Source organism: Sturnira hondurensis, unplaced genomic scaffold (assembly GCF_014824575.4).
Source record: "Sturnira hondurensis isolate 20B ecotype Veracruz unplaced genomic scaffold, ASM1482457v3 Scaffold0019216, whole genome shotgun sequence".
NCBI lineage: Eukaryota > Metazoa > Chordata > Mammalia > Chiroptera > Phyllostomidae > Sturnira > Sturnira hondurensis.
The window spans coordinates 4,173,820-4,194,908 of NW_028091847.1; the positions used below are offsets into that span (position 1 = coordinate 4,173,820).

Sequence of the window (21,089 nt, forward strand, 5' to 3'; positions counted from 1 at the left end):
ATCTTTATGTGAGTTTCCATAGGTTTAAAAAATTATTTTATCTGTAGATGCTTGCTTCTAGTATTCACAATTAACGTGGGCTTTCAATTTCTTATGATAAATATTTGGAAAGTTATTTGTTTCAAAGTGCCCATATTGAGACTAATGCCTAAGTACAAAGTAACTTTCATAAATTTGTTTCCAAATACATGTCCTCTTGAGTTAATAGTAAGCTATGTATATTTCCTCTGATAAGAACTCACTGAAATTCGAGGTCTTTTGGAGTTTACTTATCTGATATCTAGTTTAATAAAATTTATTTTGCTTTTTTAATGAATCCTATGTCTTTTTAATTGTTGAGTTTTTTAAAATGTATTTTCTAGTTATTTATAACTGCAAAGCCATTCTTTACAAGGAAGTTATGCCTATTAACCTTTCTGAAAATCTGGTCCAATTCCTTCTTAAAACACAATCCAGTTCCCATACTTTTCTTAAGCCTACAAATGGTCTAGGTAGCCACAAAAGTGATTGTTCCTACCAGTTTCTTTTCATCACTTCTGCAATTGACCAATTGACAACTGATTGATGGTTATCTTTTCACTTCAACAATGAAAGAAATTACCATCACTATAGCTATGTACAGTAAATGCCTCCAGAGTAAATTACATGATTCTAAAATTCTCCTTAGCTCACTTAGTAAAACATCAACACAAAAAAGTTTCTCTTTGCGCCTCCTTTCCTGTACCACAGATTTGGCCTTTTCTGTCAGCTGCAGAAAAAGAACTTGACAGCTTCTTTAAAAAGAGGAATATAAAAGAACTTGAATAAAGGATGGCACTGGGCCTGTCTCAAGCAAGTGGCCATTCTCTGCACTTGGAAAAAAAAATTAGGCATGTGAGCACAGATAAGCCCCACGAAAATACTCTGGAGACTATTCCCAGTGACCTTGAGTTTCTTTTTGCTTCCTTATCTGTTCCTCAACATTACAGTGACAACACAGATTCTGCACATGGATTTGCCAACTTATTTTGAGTAGGGGTTGTTTCTCATTGAAAAAAAAATCCTTAAAATTTTCAACTCCCTTATTGCACAGACTCCCTTACCCTTTCTAAAAGCGTACAAGCAAGTGCTATTATGCAAGGGTCACATTCGTCCGTTATGATACGTTGATGCATGAGAGCTTGAAATTTTACCCTCAAATCTAAAGTTACTGTAAATGTGTATTTTATCTCACACAAAAGACTCGATTCTTGACAAGGAAAGGTATTCAAACATTTTTTTCAATCCCTGTGCCATTAAAGTCATTTTTATTTTCTGGTGGAGTAAGTTCACTGCCATGAATGATTGGACTGATTTATTCCCACCTCCTCAACCTTCCCTTAAGATCACATTTTTTAAGTGAAAAAACACATCCTGGTAGATAGGAAACATTATTCCTACTTCCCTTGGCCTCTTAGATCCATAAAATTCATTTTACTGAATATCACAAGATAAACTGAGCCGTAGTTTTACTGTCTAGAATGACTTGGTACTGTTTGGAACTTTTCCCACTCTATCAATATTAGGAAGTTGTACAGCAATAAAAACAAGTGGATTCCATTCTTATTCACTACCAACTCCATCTAGGATTTTGTCTAGTTTTCTGATAATTCTGGTCCCAGTTATTTGAGCAGATAAGATTTTATAAAATGCCAAATTTATGTTTTTCTATGAGAAATTTATAGTGTAATTTCAATGTAGGATAACATATTTTTATAAGAATATCTTGATAAGTAGTAACTAGATTGCCTAAAAAACTCGGTCACATAAAAATAGGCATACTCAAAACTTCGGATCAAGATGGCGGCATAGGTAAACACAGCTCGCCTCCTTGCACAGCCATATCAAAATTACAATTAGAATATAAAACAACCACCACTCAGAACCATCAGAAATCGAGTTGAAAGGCAGTCTGATAACTATGAAATTAAAGAAACCATGTCTATCCAGACTGGTAGGTGGGGTGGAAACATGGAACAGGTTGGTCCCACATCAACATGTGGTGGATAAAAATTTGAAAGGGATATCTCAGGAGCGAGAAGTCCCAGCCCCACACCAGAATCCCTGGCCCAGGGGAGCAGTGCCAGGAAAATGAGTCCCTACAACTTCTGGCTACAAAAATCAGCAGCAATTGAGCTGGTGGAAGGAACTTCTGGAGCCTCAAGAAATTCCTCTTAAAGAGCCCACATGTGGACTCACCTACTCAGACTCACTCTCAGCACCAGGTTAGCAGCTTGAAAGACACCAGTGGAAGGAGAAACTAAAGTGTTTGGCATCAGGTGAGGCCATTGACCCATTTCTAACCGCCCCTGACCCCCACAGAGCTGGCAAGCTCATTCCTTGTATGAGACTCCATCAACCTGGCTAACACTGCTTGACCCACCTTGGAGATACCCAGAGACTCCACCCTACCCAACTTATTGGTCTCACCCCAGCTGCTTTTCCATATGAATGGCTGGTCTTGGCTCACACTGAACAACTTCCTAAATCCTATCAAACAAGAATGAGATGGCCTCTGCCCTGGCTGGTGTAGCTCAGTGGATTGAGCTCAGGCCTGCGAAGCAGATGATCATGGTTCGATTCCCAGTCAGGGCACATGCCTGGGTTGCAGGCCAGTTCCCAACAGGGGATGCAAGAGAGGCAACCGTACATTGATATTTCTCTCCCTCTCTTCTTCCCTTCCCCTCTAAAGATAAATAAATAAAATCTTTAAAAAAAAAAAGAGAATGAGATGGCCTCAGGGAGCCCCAGGGCCAGCACTCGCAGCAGCCACTATATTCACAGCTTAGTTCCACCTGGAAATCTCCAAACCCAGCACAAGTAGCAGCCATCTCAGATTGCTTTATAGCTCAGGCAGGGTGGCCCTCGGCAAAATGCAGGTAGGGGCTGGCTTTGGCCTGCATCATCTGAGAAACCCCAGAGCCCAGTGGACAGCTACAGACCACATTGGAGCATTATCACCCTGACTCTGCTCAGCTGACCCTCATAGGAAGTGGTCACAGCCAGTTCTTGCAGCTCACTGGCCTAGATAAATCCCTCTCATTGACTGCCGGCAGCAATCAAGGCTCAACTACAAGAGGAAGGTGTACTTAGCCCACATGAAGGGTGCATCCTGAGTATACAGCTTGAGCAATGGTGGGGGGGCTGTGCCACTGGAACTTACAAAACACCTACTACATTAGGCCATGCTACCAAGACAGGGAGTCACAGCAGCTCTACCTAATACATAGGAACAAACACAGGGAGGCTGCAAAAATGAAGAGACAAAGAAACATGCCCCAAATGAAAGAACAGAACAGATCGAAACTCCAGAAAAAGAGCTACATGAATGGGGATCAAGCAATCCCCATTTATGAGATGCAGAGTTTAAAACACTGGTTATAAGGATGCCAGATTGAGGGAAGGGTATGTGGGAATGGGTGAAGAGGTGAATTAAAAATCACAATTAGGTAGTTACAGAATAGCCAGAAGGATATAAAATACAGTATAGGAAATGGAGTAGCCAAAGAACCTATTCGTGCCCCGTGGACATGAACAATGGTGTGGAGATGGCCTGAGAGAATGGGGAAGTGCTGGGTGGAGGGGGCAGAGGGGAAAAATCAGGACAACTGTAATAGCATAATCAATAAAATTTTTTAAAAGGCAAAAAAGAAAAAGAAAAAATAGTCCTACTTCAGAACCTAGACAAAGAAAATGGTAAAATTCAACAATTTCTTTCTTTTTAAAAATGTTTAAATCATTTTTAAATTTTTCAGTTATAGTTGATATACAATATTATATTGGTTTGAAGTATGCCCTGGTGATTAGATACTACATAACTCACTAGGTGATCACCCCAGTATATCTCATACCCATCTGACACTACACATAATTATTATAATATTATTGATTATATTGCTATGCTGTACTCTAAATTCCCATGAGTATTCTTAATAACCAATTTGTACTGTACTTCTTAATCTCTTAACACTTGAAGTTGTCCCCTCTGGGGACAACTATCCTTATCCTCCTTATACTATCCTAAATTTTTTTTGATATTTTTTGTTACTATTCTGATTGGGTGGTTTTTGTTTGGTCAAAATAGTTTGGTCTTTATAGTCCAAATTGCTGATTTTATTCTCAGTTTCATTTATTATAAATTATACTGTAAATTATTCTCCATTTCAGTTAGTGTACCCTTCATTTCTGACTGCTTCTTTTTTATGCTGCTGAAGTTCTCACTAAGTTCATCGAATATCCTTATAACCAGTGTTTTGAACTCTGAATCTACAGATTACTTGTCTTCATTCGTTCTTTCATTTGGGCCATGTTTCTTTGTCTCCTTATTTTGGCCGCTTCCCTGAGTTTTCTTCTATGTACTAGGAGGAGTTTTTATGTCTCCTGGGCTTGGTAGAGTGGCCTAGTGTAGTGGGTGTTCCGTAGGATCCAGTGGCACAGCCTCCCTGATCCCCCAAGTTGGGCACTCCCAGTGCACTGCCCCCCGCAACGTGGGTGGTGTATACCCTTCTTTTGTAGTTGAGCCTAGATTGCTGTAGTATGTCAATCGGAGGGATTTACCTTCCAGGCCTATTGGCTGCATGGATTGGCTGCAAGGTCTGGCTGCCACTACCAACCATTGATTTCCAACCACCATGGAGAATCAGTGTGCAGAGGCCCCCACCATACGGCAGGACTTATTTCATCAGGGCTCTGATGCCTGCTGAGTCTGACCCTGAGTCACTTGTGAAGGTAGTTGGGTGGTGGCACTTTGACATGGTCTGAAGCTGTCCACTGAATGTGCTTGCTCTGGGACCTTGAAGGAAGTGCAGGCCAAGTTCAACCATCACCTGTTTTCTGAATGGGGACACCCAGCATGAGCTACAAAGTGATCTGCAGATGGCTGCTACTTGCATTGGGCTTGCAGGTGCCCAGGCAAAGCCAAATTGTGAACCAAGGCAGGCTGCTACTAATGCCAGGGTTGGGGCCAATTAGTGAGAGGTATGGGGCACACAGAGGCCAGATTCTGCTTGTTTGAGAGATTTTAGGAAAGTCTGAAGCACGAGCTGATAGACCATTCATGTGGAAAAGGCACTGGAAACAGCTTAGGTGGGCTCACGAGTTGGGTGGCGCTGGGCCTCATGGCACCATCAGGGCACAGAAAACAGTATGATGTAGTCTCAGATATGGCCCGCCAGTCACCTCGGCTGGGGGAGGGCTTATTGAAGGAGTAATGTCCTCTGCCAGCTCTTCTGCCTGAGAGGAAGCTGCCCACCCAGCTTTTGCCCTAATTTCAGACAATTCAGTTTCTCTCCATTTGCCTCTAGTGCCTTTCAGGCTGATGCCCCAGTGCTGGAGCTCAGAGTGAATGAGTCCAATAAGTCCAAGTGCAGGTTCTTTAGGAGGAACTTTCAGGGACTCCAGAAGCCCTCAGTCTCATTCAGTCACAATGCCCACTGGTTTTTACAGCCAGAAGTCATGGGGACTTCTCTTACTGGCACTGGAACCCTGGGGTGGAGGGCCCAGTGTGGAGCTGGGGCCCCTTGCTCCTCAGGGGGACTTCTGCACCTGAGATCTCTCTCCTGATCTTTATCCATGACATGTGGGTTTTGGACCATCCTATTCTGTGCCTCTGCCTCTCCTGCCAGTCTCTGAAGTAGCTTCTTCTTTAATCCCCTAGTTGTAGGAGTTCCATTCAGCCACATTTCCGGCAGTTCTGAATGATGGTGGTTCTTTAGTTTAGCTATAATTCTGATGCAGTTGTGGGAGGAGGTGAGTACTGCATATAGCTATGCCTCCATCTTGACTGGAGTCCCTTTATGTTATTTATGGTGGTAGGCTCTATGCTGTATACGAAATATGGGATGATAAGCTGCCCAGCAGAAATGAATAACTAATTTGGANCCTATTCTGTGCCTCTGCCTCTCCTGCCAGTCTCTGAAGTAGCTTCTTCTTTAATCCCCTAGTTGTAGGAGTTCCATTCAGCCACATTTCCGGCAGTTCTGAATGATGGTGGTTCTTTAGTTTAGCTATAATTCTGATGCAGTTGTGGGAGGAGGTGAATACTGCATATAGCTATGCCTCCATCTTGACTGGAGTCCCTTTATGTTATTTATGGTGGTAGGCTCTATGCTGTATAAGAAATATGGGATGATAACCTGCCCAGCAAAAATGAATAACTTATTTGGAGAAATAAGATATATAGGAGGAAATAACTGCTGAATGAAACATTGTGCACATTATGTAAATATACATGTATGATAGCATTATACACTGTCACATGTTAGTTGGCATGCTGATAGCACAAATAAATTTCCTTCACTTAAAAAAAGAATTTGTCATCTTTCATGTCACTTTTGCTATATTTTCCAGTGGCATTATTGTTCAAATACCCCAGATGATATTCACAAAATGTCATTTTATGTTTATAGTTGCTCTCCAAAGATGTACTAGCCCTAGACCTACAACAAGGTCACACACACATATGTTAATAAAATTGTTTTCAAGATGATTCAGTCTGTATCTTTACCTACAACTTTCCCTGCGTGATTAGCCTTCCTCCAACTCTTGCTTTTACCATGTTACATATAGTACCTTGGCTTTAGAATGTATAATCCCTCTTTTTTTTGTTTATTGCATAAAGTCCTTGGAACTTCCAAGTCTATGGACCTTCCTTGCTTAGTTCTTAGGGCTCTACAGAGTCTAGCTGAGGTAGCACCTCTCTAATCTTACTTCACTTATTTCGCATCAACCAGCTTACTATTAATTAATAGTGTATCTCATTATTACTTGTGTGCCTAGATGCACGCCAAGCTGTTCTACCTTTTATCCTCATCTCTGTATTCACAGTCCAATTATGAATCATTGCTTATTCAGCCTATGTATACATCGCATTATTCATTCACTATTGACTTTGAGGCATATTTGGTCCAGTTGGAACATCACCCTCTTAACTAAGATTTCCTTGTTAATTCAGATAAAATGAAGCTCTTCTTCCACTATGCTTCATAGTTCTTGGTACATATCTTTATTATAATACACAGTATCTTGGATTTGCATATAATTTTCCCCAGGTAGAATTTAAGCCCCATGAGAAAAGGAAGTGCCATATTTTGCTGTGTACAATATGTACTTTTTTGCCTACATTTCTGAGGGAAATATAAGGATGCACATTATACATGGGTAAAATGATTCCATACCATGGGTGTAACGATCCCATGTATGATGTGCATCCTTAAAAAATGTGGGTGTGCATTACATATGGTAAAATACCATTTACTGCATGTATATTTTTACATCCAGTTTTTGGCAGACAGATGCTCAATAAATGACTATTCAACAAAGACATTATGTTTGGTCCTAAGTAACTCACAGTTCAGGGTGGAGTTTATATTAGTTGTGAGAGTACAATGGTAGCTGAAGAGTTAAGTAAAATGGGTTGGCAATTGGAAAGATCAGCTGTTCCTTTAGAAAGTAAATTGAATTTTTAAAGCAAGCATTTAAATGTTTGTGTAATGAACACTGTAGTATCAAAGCCAATTTGCTTGGAACATGAAAATTTCCCATAGAAGTATAGTTGCATTTTTAGACTGATCCACAAATTGCCTATTTGGTCTCTAACCTAACCTAGTGCGGTAACACCCACATTTACTGAACATTTGCTAGTTTGAAGCACTGTAACAGGTTCTTTACATTTATTTAGTCCTCAGGATTATCTTGTGAAGTAATAATTATCACTACCATTTCACAGATAGAAAAATTGGACTTAGAGAGTTGCTGTTGGAATCCAGTTCTGTCTGGCTCTATGCTTTATATTGTTCAAAATGGAACAATATCAAAACTGAACAATACCATTTGTCTTGGTACAAATGGATGTCCTGGAGGAATGGATCATTCCTCAGTTAATGATCCTGAAGAGTCTGTATATGATAAACACGGTGGGGGGGGGAAGGTGGGGAGAGTTTTCTCTCCTTCTTCAACACACAACCTGTCTGAAATATCATTGTTAAAAATTATTCCTTGTGGCATCGCTCCCATGAATTTACCAGTATGGTTATGTAATTCAAAGCCAGACCCAGTCTTTCTCTTGAGCTCCAGATCTGTGTTCAGCTGTCCACTGGACATTTACTAGCTCAGCTTCACTACGTTTAAAATCAAATTCCTTATCTGCTGCACTGTGAACCGACATAAAGATGGCACTCTGTCTTCCGCATGTTCTCTGTCTTCACCAGCTTCACCATTAATTACGGTGGTCTCCAAAGCCAGAAGCCATCAGCGATCTCTTCTTATTTATCAGTTCTGATGATGAATAATTGTCTAAATTTTATTAGTTACACTTCTCAAATATTTCATCTTTTCCAAATTACGTTCCAAAGTTTAACCCTCCATTGTCTCTCACAAGAACCTAGCACATCTCTTGGCTGTTAATATGTCCCTCTTCAACCCATCTTCCTCTTCAGGACCAGTGCTGCTATTCTGAAATGCAGATCTGTCTATGTCTCTCACCTTTAACGAATATCCATTTCCTATAGCTATGGTTTTCACACTGTGTTCTAGTACCCACAGTTCCCTAGAGGGGTTTCCAGAACTCCAAAATCAAATTATAAATATGATAATAAAAGTGCATTTATATCATTGATTAAAGACTATGACTGCATCATCCATGATAGTGGAGAAAAGTACACTCACTAATAGATTGTTAAAGAAAGACAGTTGATGCCTGTTTTATAACACATCTAGAGAAAAAGTCCAAAAACATGAATCCATGATGCTCAAAGAATCAATGTGAAGGCTAGCACAGCAAGAAAACTTTCCAGACCAAGTGGGCCAAAGTATAAATATCGCCAGGTTCTCTATCTTGCATGCCTTTGCATGCAATAAGAAAGATGTATTGCAAATAAAATATGTAACATAAATAACAGGAGAAAGTGCTTAGATCAGTGTTGACACATCAGATCAGGGGGGAAGAATGTAGAAAGGTGTGTTTACCGCTTGCATGAAAACAATAGTAGGAAAAAAACAGGAGTAGCAATTTTTTATAAAAGCTATTACTGGAAATATGTTTGAGGAATCATCTCATTTGCATAGACCAGCATCAACCCTTTAAAATGCTTTTTATTTTCAAAACAGTTTTAGTTTATTCTATGCAGATCACCATTTTATTAAGGCATAGTCTTTAAATTAAAGACTGTTCAGAATTATTTTTATTCACTTATTTAAAAATCATGTATTAACTGCCTACTAAGTGTACTGGATAATATAGTCTGAATTTCACAATCCACTTTTTATAACTGCAATTTTCTGATCCTCACCCAACAAGGTGTTGGCATGAATATTCCAAATGAACAATAATCCACCCTTAGCTAAATCTTTTTCAATTGTATAATAATTGTGCCAGCTTTCATATCTTTCTGATAATTTTCATCACCTAAAAAAGCCCAGTTTGGTCATGCTTACAATGACAGATGAAGTACTGGTGATAAGACAGGAATGAAGACTTGATGTATATAAAACACAATGAATGGAAATCTTTAAAAAGTTAAATATTTGGCCCTATTACACCTAATCAGTCTCAGTATCTCTAGGGTTTGTAAGCTAACACTATAGAAATTAAGAGTAACAGGGGCAATGGTAGGAGAACTCAGGTATTAAAAAGTTTAGCCTTAATTGATAGTCTTACCCCATCTTCTAGTCTTCCTTGTACTTAAGAAACTGTATACTTCTATCTGCTTAAGGTCATACCTGAGTGACCATGTTCAAGCTGTGTGTGTGTATGTATGTACATGTTTCAAGAAAAGTGATTAGAAATCTGATGTCTACAAAATATAAACAGAGATATCAAAATAAAGAACAAACTGACAGTAACCAGAGGGGAGTGGGGAGAAGGATAATGGGGAGAATAGAAGAAGGGTAGTCAAGAACACATATACAGGACACACGGACAAAGCCAAAGGAGGTAGGATCAAGGGTGGGAGGTGGGGATGGGTGGGGTGGAGCCGGGGTGAGGGGGGACAAAGGAGGAGAAAAGACGACAACTGTACTCGAAAAACAATAGAAAATGCAAAAAAAGTCTGATTTAAAAGTTAATTTTTTTTAACGTTTCTTAATTGTTGTTCAAGTATGGTGGTCTCCATTTTCCCCCTACCACTCCCCACCACCCCAGCCTCCNGAGATATCAAAATAAAGAACAAACTGACAGTAACCAGAGGGGAGTGGGGAGAAGGATAATGGGGAGAATAGAAGAAGGGTAGTCAAGAACACATATACAGGACACACGGACAAAGCCAAAGGGGGTGGGATCAAGGGTGGGAGGTGGGGATGGGTGGGGTGGAGCCGGGGTGGGGGGGGGACAAAGGAGGAGAAATGACGACAACTGTACTCGAAAAACAATAGAAAATGCAAAAAAAGTCTGATTTAAAAGTTAATTTTTTTTAACTTTTCTTAATTGTTGTTCAAGTATGGTGGTCTCCATTTTCCCCCTACCACTCCCCTCCACGCCAGCCTCCCCACTTCCCACCCTTGATCCTACCCTTCTTTGGTTTTGTCCGTGTGGCCTTTATAGTTGTTCCTGAAAACCCTTCCCCTTTCCCCCCTTATTATCCCTCCTACTTCCTCTCTGGTTACTGTTAGTTTGGAATTAGACTTAGGTTTGAATAACAACTCTGCTACTTACTAACTTTATAATTCCCAGGTTAAACTCTTGATGCCTTAGTTTCCTCATGTGTGGAAAAGATGATAATAATAGTAGCCACTTCTTTTAGTTGTTAGGGGAAATCAATGAGATAATGGGCTTGAAACAGGCTGGTATACAACAAACTTTAAATTTCAATGAATTATTTTTGTTGCCATCATTTTGTTGTTATTCTTTACCTCCTTCTACTCAGGAGCCAGCTCACATGACTGTTTCCCCCCTTACAGTGGCTATGGCGTGGATGGAATTTGGATTGCACCTCGAAGGGGGGAGGTGGTCCCGAGCTGTAGGACATAACAACACATGGACCACCAAGGGGCAGAAGAGCAGATGGAGAAGAAAATTCTGTACGGCTGTATGCAGGTAACTTAATAGCTTTTAATCTGATTTCATTACCTGTAAAATGAGGTTAGTAATAACAGATTTTGGCCTGGTGGTTTTCAGACAAAAAAAAAAAAAGACAGCCGCTGGGAAAGCTCTTAACCCAGTGGCTGGCACTTAGTAGGAGCACTAGTTTACTCTCCCACTGTCTGCCAGACCACCTGCTTCTCTTTCTTTCCCTTTCCTTGATCTGCTGGAACCCTTAGGCCACACATTTCATCTCCATACAAAGTGCTGGGGTTGCACCGTAACTGGTTTGTTTCTGCCTCAGGAGGGTGGACAACTCTACTGGAAACAAGCTCTGTATCTTGGTAGAAAGGAAAGGAAACTGGAAACATCATCAGCATCGTTCGTTTCTTTGAAGCCTCCATTTAAAAGGTGCTGTAGACTCCCTGAAAAAGTCCTCTTCTTTTTACTCACCTTACTGTTTTCATTATTTTCCCCCTTGAGCAAGCATATGAGACAAAATAAGTTGGATTCAAACTTTTTCAATGCTTTGATTAGGGTTTTATGTTCAGTAGCCAGTGATATGTAATTTGGGAAGTATGATGCTAATTTTAATTAATATCCATGGTTTGGTAATTAAAACAATTATGAGATGGGGCTACCCCATGGAAAAAATAATTGGGGGATTTCTTGAACATTATTATCTGTAAGGTTTCACATAAGTACAAAATGGTATAAATTTGTTGTAAAAACAGCTAGAAACCAGAAAGAAGTAGTTATAATCAAACCGAAGTTGTGTCTGCATTTATCTTTTTTAAAAATAGGAGACACAATTTTCCTTGAGTTTCTGGAAGCTGTTTCTGCCTGCCCATGTTCTTAGGCGTAGTAATAATCAGAAAAAAATGCCACCAAACTCTTTTTTCAGTGACAGCATGATATGTAAAGTTTAAACTTTGGAGAGATGAACGTCAACAAGACAAAAATACTGAGAAAAAAATGAAGAAACAAACGCTGAGAAAGCCTGAGAAAATGGGCGGAGAAATACCTCATGTGCATTAAGTACTCCATTGTCAACAGCAGGCACTGCTTGAAATGAATGTGTTTCCAACTTTTTTGAGGTCAAAGACCATTAAAGTCAAAGCATATTTCCTAAATACTTAACACAGGATATAATCCTTGATAGTGGTAGAATATGATAGGAGAGGATATGAAAAGGAACAAGACTCGGGGATACTCAAAAAGTTCAGCACTATGGTTAAATGCAAAAACCCTGGGGTCACACTGTCTAGGTTTCCACCCTTTCACAGCCACCTTAGGATGGGGATGACAGCACCTATCTCAGATGAGATCGGGCGCGTTCAGGGTGTTATGGCCGTGGACTGATAGTACCTACCTCAAAGGGTTGCTATAAGGATTATATGAGTTAAGGTATGTAACTTACTCAGGACAATGCTCTACCCAAAACAAAATTTGGTTATTTTTATAATTATGCTCATTCACATTTGAAATATGAAAAAAACTAGTCATTTCCCCAAGATATTCCAAAGTAATCTCCACTGATTTAAAACCTCAGTATATTTATGAGAGGTCTTAAAAACATTGACATCCTTTGATTTCATGATTTCTTAAGAAATCTAGCCTAAGGAAATAAGAAAAATGCAAACAACTATAAACAAAGATATTCACTACAGCATTATTTATAAAGCAAATTTCAGAAAATCTGATGTTGGAAATAGAATACATAAGAAATTATTTAAGCAGATGATGGCACAGTTATAAGATGGAATTTATATAAGCATTAAAAAGGTTGGCTTCTGGATACTTTCCTAATGAGTGAATGTTAATTACTACATGAAAAATGCTAATAGTATAGCGGTAAATAAACCCAACAATATATATATATATGTAATTGAATTTATAGTATGATCTTGATTCTTTAAAAATATGTCTAGAACATACCTTTGAAAAGGTATTTGTATGTTAACATTACTTGAAGGGAGAGAACAGGAACCAGCAAACTTTCTGTGGAGGGCCAGGTAGTAGATATTTTTAGGTTTTGAGCCCATATACTTTCTGTTAGAACTACTCAGTCCCACTGCTGTGCCATGGAAAGCAGCCACAGATAATAGCAAACAAACACGTGTGGCTATAATTCCAACAAAACTTGATTTACAAAAGGCAGGCAGTTGGCCTCCTGGCTATAATTTGTCAAACACTGGGTTACATTTACAGATGTGTTTAACTTCTTTTAAAATATTTTTTATTTTATTTACTATTTAATTTTTTCTGTATTTTCTAAATTTTGTACATACATTTCTTTCATAATCTAAAAATTAAAACAATTAAGTGCTACAAAAGTAAAATACCCTTTGCTACAAAGAATAAGAGACACCATAGATAGAAAATGGCTATAGCAGACTTGTCTAATTTAAATATATCAGGTCACATGAAAAATGACATGATCAAAAAAAATACTCCAGTGGTTGCATATCACACTTAGGATAAAGTCCAAACTGTTTGCCTTGTCTGCGAGGCCTAAAAGATCAGGCCTCTGGCTGTACTTGGAATTAATTTCCTGCTATTCTCTCCCTGGATCATTTGTTCTAGTCAGGCTTGCACTGGGATAGAGCTTCTAATGAGGCCTTGCATAAACAGATAGCAGTGCCCTTAGCCTCCCCATCCTCCCTTAAAAAGGTTGTGCCTACAAATCCAAGGGTCCTAGCAATGGCTTAAAAAAATACTCAGTCTTCTAAATTCATCTTGAAAATCTAAGTACTCGTTTTGTTTACATAATATGCCCTAGTATTTGATTCAGTCTCATGTATTTTTCATGCAGATATTATGGCAACAGGAAACAAATCCAGACTATTACAGATGGAAAGTTCTTTTTTTTTCAAACCTTCCTGAGGACATTTTATCATTGCTTTTAGAGAGATAGACAGACAGAAAGAAAGAGAGAGACAGATAGACAGAGAGAAACACTGATGTGAGAGAGAGACAAATTGATCGATTGCTTGCCCCAATAAGAGAGCAAACCCACAACAAGGGTATGTGCCCTGACCAGGAATCAAACCCATGACACCTTTCAGTTCATGGGGCAACACTCCAACCCACTGAGCTAAACCGACCAGGGCACAGATGGAAGATTCTTGATAGAGCAACAGCCAAAACGAGTTCAAGGAACCAACAAAAGCACTGTGTAGCTTTAGATTTAGAGTTTGAATTCAGAAAAACTGAAAGTTTATAACGAACAACAGATCATTTTTCTTTCCCCCTTTCTTTTATATATTTTATTTAATGGTATCCATGCTTGATCTTGAGCACATCAACACACAATTTATTTATCAATATATTTATCAAACTTCTATTCTTGCCAAGCAGGTAAAAAAGGAATGTCTGTTTTAATTTGTCTATATTTTATCATGGAACAGTGTAAGCACTTTTCTATATATTAAAAAGCCATGTATGTTTCTTAGGCTGTAACCCACATTCATAACCTTTGTTTTTCTACTATCCTTTAGTTATCTTTGATTTTAGCATGTTGTAGGGACTTTTAATATGTTATGGAAATTAGCTTTTGTCTGTCATATGTGCTGAAAATAACTTTAATTTTGCCTTTTGATTTTATTCATTTATTATTTACTTACATATCTTGCTATGCAAAAGTTTAAAAAAATTTTAGTGGTCAAATTGATAGGCCTTCATTAAGTCTCCTGAAATTTATGTCATACTTTGAAAGACCTCCTTTACTCCAAGAGTGTAAAACAAAATTATATTTTTCCCCTTAGATCTTTGCTCCATCTGGGATTTATTTCAGAGTAAACAGTGATAGAGGGAAAAGTAGACACTGCATTCTTCTGCTAATTTAGTCAGGCAAGACTCTGATTGCAGAATGTCAGAACCTGGTTTCTTTCCGTCACCAGGTACTTACCCTCAAATATTATGAAAGTATCTGACAAAATAATTCATAACAAACAATATTAACATGTGCCAACATGTTTTCTTTTTGTGAACAACTCAGTGTTTTATTGACCAAGATGGTCAGACCTTTCTCCTCCACATCGAGAATACCCAGCCTGGAGACTCAGCTGTGCAGCTCTGTGCAACGAGCCCACACGGCCTCCCAAGAGCCTGTGCACGAGTGCACAAGTCCTGTGTGCAAGTGCACGAGTCCTGTGCGCAAACCTGTCTCCCAGCAGAAGCTAGTGTGTTGTATGTTAAAATCGCTTAATAAAAAGTGCCAGCATGTTGTCAATTCATCACTTAGAGCACTGTTTCCTGGATTTCAGTTCTATAGTTTTTGACATTTCCATATTAACCCCTGTATTATTTTCTTAATGCTTTTATTTTAGTTGCCCCATTTTACATAAGTACTTTTTTTATTTAAAAAGTTTACACTATCATTTAATTTTAATTATAAATAATTACTAATTAAATTTCCAAAAGAACACTAAAATAAGTAAATAAATATGAAAACAAATGTTCAACTATGCACCACTAATATCCCATTTATCATTTTGGAAAACAGTGACCTAGTCAGCACCAAGTGTAGAGAAGTTTGGGGCTCTCTGGGACAAAATACCGGGATGAGTGGCAGAAATTTTTTGTTTTCTTATATTAAGTGTTGGTGATTCTTTTTTTGCATATCGTTGCCTCATAGAATCAACTGAAAATTTAATTTACTTACTTTTATTTCATTATGTGTTTTAATTAATGGCAACAACACTTTAATTTTAATTTAATTTATTTTCTCTAAAGCAAAGTAAACAGAAAAGCTCCCTCTCTCTCTGAGGAAGAAACGGTCTCTACAACTCGAATGCACATTCCACTCCTCAAGATGAGTTTTGTGCTTTGCATGTTAACACACCTGCCACTATATCAAATATAATAAAATAGGATGGCTCAAGAGGAATTGAAAAGGGTATTTCATGCTGTCTAGTTTTTGAAAATGGAGAGCCTCACCATTAATTCCTGGTAGTAGAGCTCTTTTGAAAATAATAATAATCCCACTTGGGTCTAATTGTCTCTCTAGTCATATAGAATAAAATGAACTGTGTAGGTAGATTCCTCTGACCATATATTTACATTGTACATCACTTTTCACATCTAGAAGTAGGTCAGATTTTACAACCTCATATTTAGACAACAGGATTTAAGTAATTGGTGAGATACTCTGAAGCAATGTACTATACAGACTCTGGGAGGATAAGAAAGCCAAAGAAGAAATACAGGAGAGGGTATTAATGTCCATTCAAACTACATGTGCAGCCAGTGAGTGGGAAGGGAACACTAGTAGGCTGGTCTATGATATCTAAAGTAAAAAAAAAGCCTTTAAGTGGCAAAAGTGATTAACATCTCTTGGACAGGTAATAGTATGTATTTACAACATAATGCTATTTTGTGTTACTGGTTCATCAGTAACAATGAATAGCTACTATGTAGCAAGTCCTATGCTTACTGTGTAGCAGGTTTCCCAGAAATACTACCTCATTTAATCATCATATTATTTCCCCATATTAGAGTTGAGAAAGGGGAGTCTCTGAGAAGTAATGGAATCTAGCCCCAGTGACACAATTAGAAAGCAGCAGAGCTGTGAGTAGAACCCAGGCCCTTAAAAGATCAGTCCAGCTCCTTCCACCTCCTAACCATTCTTCTTCTGCCTTGGAAGGTAAACTCAAGCACAGTAAAGATGAGAGGCAGCCTCTCTCCTGGCGACAGGTAGAGGAGCAGCTCAAGGAGCAAACGCGTTCGCAGGGCTCCATTTGGTAAGTGCCCCTGCAGGGCTCTGACTGACTGGCAGCTCACTGCATCTCTTACGGCACATTCCACATCCCTGGGCTGTGAAAAATTCCTGCACCCCTTGTCTGTGAATTTTTGCCAGAATTCCCAAAGATTAAACTTAAACATTCTTTTAATTAGATTCAGAAAGTAAGAAACTTTGTTAGCATTTCCCATAAGGCCATGAAATCAGATTCTAAGTGAAATAAGTCAGGTGGTGAAAAAAAAATACCATATGATCTCACCTGTAAGTGGAACTTAAGCAACAAAACAAACAAGCGAGCAAAATAGAGCCAAAGTCACAGAAATAAAAAGCAAACTGACAGTAAGCTGGGAAGGGGAGGGGGATAATGGGGAAAGAAAATGGAGGGTCAAGTCAAGGAACAGGTATAAAGGACCCATGGACAAAGATAACAGGGGGGCAAGGATTGAATGTGGAAGGTAAGGGTGGGTGGGGAGAATAATGGGGGAAAATGGGGACAACTATAATTGAACAAAAATAAAGAAAAGAGCTGATCTAACAAAAAAACAAACGTAATTCTCAGATAATCTGGAGAACTATGTTATCAGTCAAAAGTAGTTGCTCAAAATAGACATAATATTTTATGGTATACAGGGAATAGGCTCAAGAGACAGATAAACCTAGGTTCTAGACCCTGATTCACCACTTCTTAGCAGTCTAATCACATCAGATGAAGAAAGCATCTGAGAAATAATGTCCTCATTTGTAAAACAGGGATAATATCTATCTCAGGAGACAGTTACGGGAGTTAAACAGAATAATGATCACATGTAAAGCACATAGTAGCCTTTCTGGCACTTAAAAGGTATTCAAAAAATGTTAATTCCTTTCCCCTTTTGCATCCCAAATAGTTCCAAGATATTGATTACTTAGCTATTTACTTAGCTATTGATTACTAATTGCCAAACAGAAGCTATAGGAGAAAATATAATCTTAAAGAGACCAAGGTCAAGGTGGTCAGATATTCCCAACAGCAAAGTTCTTTGTGTTATAGGTACAATTGATTCAGGGTTGAAGTTTCTTTCCAGAACAGAGTCGGATGTTGCAGAATCTAGTCTTCAGAAAAACAGAGGTCTTTTTAATAGTGGCTCCACGTCATAATTTTGAAGACCACTATTCCCAAAGCGACCTTTGGTTACATACTAACTCTCATTTAATTATGCTTATGATTTTCTATATTCATAGAGGCACTCCAAATGTTTCATGAATTTATTTCTAGAAGCTACTGCGAGATAAGGTGTGATGTACAAAAATCATGGAATAACAATGAAATAACAATTATTAACAATAATGTTAGTTAAAATACAGCACTTATCACATGCCAAGTATCTCATGTGTGCAGTTTACCCAACAACCCAAACAGAAGGGCATCATTGTTACTACCCTACTCTACAGATGAAGAGGCACGGAGGGGTAAAGTGATGTGCCTGACACCCGGAGGAGGTGTGTAGAGTAGAAGACACAACGGGAGGAAAAGGAACATCAAGTATCTGCTGCCCTTTATAAAATTTTAGCTTTTCTAAAATCAAAAAATAAAATCTAAACATATTTGGTGTTTTCGTCGGTTCCTTAAACTTGTTTGGGCTACTGCCCTATCAAGAGTCTTCTGTTTGTAATAGTCTGAAATTGTTTCCCTTGCCACAGGCTGTACTTTTATAATAATACATATCTGGATGAAAATGGCTAAAAACTGAATCAAGTACCATTTTTTATATAAAATACAAACACCTACATATTTAAAAAAGGATTCTGAGGATTGAATAATATTTTAAAAGTTATTTTCAAGTCTGTGGGATTTGTAGGCAGTCTGTGTGAGAAGCAGTGAGGGGGTCCCACCATCTGCTATGACATATGTGGTTCTGGGGTGAGGGCTGTAAAGGTGGCTGAGGCATAATCCTGCCTGTACTGAGTGAGGTATTTGTGCTGGCAATATCAGCTATCTGACTTGCCGAAATATTCTGCTGAATAATACGGTTGTATCGGTACTATTTGGAAAATGACCCATTCATAGGTTCCAAGTGTTCCTTAATAGCAACTGCCAGTCAGTGTCAAATCTGGCTTGAACACACTATAATTTCAATTAAGTGGCACACCATTTAAATATGCACATAAATAAATTGCATAGAAAAATTATGGAAGAACAGAATGATCTGACAATAATGCACGTCAAATTTATGGTAAACACGTATCATGACAAGTTTCCCTGACATTCTTTTCTCTAGTGAAAATATATACAGTAATATTTCGATTAAGGATGCTTTTAGCAATAAACTTTGATGTTAGAAGCCCGGATGTGAGGAGGAGGAGGAATAGAGATAGCTTTGGGGGAATTCTTGCTGCACCACACTTTAATGAGGCACTGAACTCAAGTGTTAAGTATACATTGCTGTGGAGTTTGGTCTTCTGGACTACATGGGAGATTCTGTCCACTCAGTATTTTTTATTCTACTGATTTAAGAGAGAAGGAGGGAAGGTGGGGGGAGAAAGAGAGAGAGACTGGTTGATTGATTTGTTGCTCCACTTATTTATGCATTCATTGGTTGATTTCTTGTACGTGCCCCAATCAGGGATTGAATCTGCAACCTTGGTGTATTGGACAATGCTCTGACCGACTGAGCTACCCAGTCAGGGCCCTGTCCACTTTTAAGAAGCCAAAGGGCAGGGGATATTTTTGCCAGTCTCAGGTCACTCAAATCCAGAGAGTAAGGTTTGCCTTTCAGTAAGGCTTCTGTCCGGGTTTGCCATGAGAAAGTGTGCATATGAGATGGGGTTTTTCTCTTCCACCACAGTGGTTGCCATGAACCCACCTGTGGGGGCATGATATCTGGTCCAATCTCCCTCCCACTTCACTCTCCCCAAGTCCGAGTCCAGTGTGTGGCTATGAACATGTGACCATCTCGTCATGTCTGAGTTGCTTTGTCAATTTAGGAGGATAACAGAACATACCTTACAAGATGGTTTTGAGGATTAATATTATCTGCCATTAGGTGATTGTATGGTGGAATGGACATGGGTTCAAACACTGCTTTTGCTATGTATTAGCCCTATGACTTCGGGCAAAAATATTAAATCTCTTTGAGCTACAGTTTCTTTACATCGACAATGGGAAAAGTTCATGTACTTTCCAGGGTAGATATGAGGATAAAAAATAATGTATGAAAATTATCTAGGTGATAAGTATGCATGAATATCAATTATTTTAAATTAAGCCCTATTTGTGTGTCCATTATGTTTAAAGCCCTGTTATACCTTCTATACGAAACATGTATGAGATTTGTCCAGAAAGTGCCCAGCCATGCAATATGAAAAAGAGAGACATTTATTGAAAAAAATACAAGATACAAGAAACATTGTACATAGGACAATGACATCTCAGTCCACCCTAGGCACCTTGGGACTTCACAGTTTGACCAGTCCCTATCAGCTGCCCCATCATGTTTTCTTGAATCTTATGAACAGTCTAAAATCTCTTCCCTTTCAAAGATGATTTTAGTTTTGTGAAAAGCCAGAAGTCGCAGGGTGCCAAATCTAGCTGTAGGGGGGCTGAGTCATCTGGGTGATTTGGTGTTTTGTCCAAAAACTCTGCACAAGAAGTGATGAATGATCAGATGCATTATTGTGATGAAGCTGCCAATCGCCAGTTGCCCATAGCTGCAGACTTCTGAATCATCCAGATAGTTTCTAAGGAGCAATGCTCAAGTTTAGCGCAGATTCATTGCTCTACTTGCTCAGTCATTTTGAATGCAATGGCCACACAGTACACATGCTCACTCAATGGCATGCACTGCCCCCAATGACTAGTACAGTGAAGTCACCATTGTTCACGCATGTACATTCCAGTCCACTCTCCTTAGCTGCCAGGTTATATTGATCTCATACAAACCATTCTTGTTATATTAACAATAGTTTGCCCTGGCTGGTGTAGCTCAATGGACTGAGTGTGGGCCTGTGAAGTAAAGGGTTGCCAGTTTGATTCCCAGTCAGGGCACATGCCTGGGTTGCAGGCCAGGTCCCCAGCAGGGAACACATAATTGGCAACCACACATTGATGTTTCTCTCCCACTCTCTCCTTCCCTTCCCTTCTCTCTAAAAATAAATAAATAAAATATTTTTTAAAAACCCACAACAATAGCTGGACTTTTTCTGGATAGACCTTGGTATATTTACAATGTTGCTGGTGAATATTTTGAATTATGAAGAAGAAAGTTATTATATCACTCTACTAGGCATTTTCTAATATTCTTATCTTATGGTATTGACAGCTGTCACAAATATATA

At 38.8% G+C, this 21,089-nt stretch overlaps 1 pseudogene; it reads left to right on the top strand.

Annotated features, from left to right (window-relative positions):
- The first annotated feature begins 15,048 nt into the window (after positions 1 to 15,048).
- Positions 15,049 to 21,089, top strand: part of LOC118974170 (PCI domain-containing protein 2-like) — a 171,102-nt pseudogene continuing 165,061 nt past the window's right edge.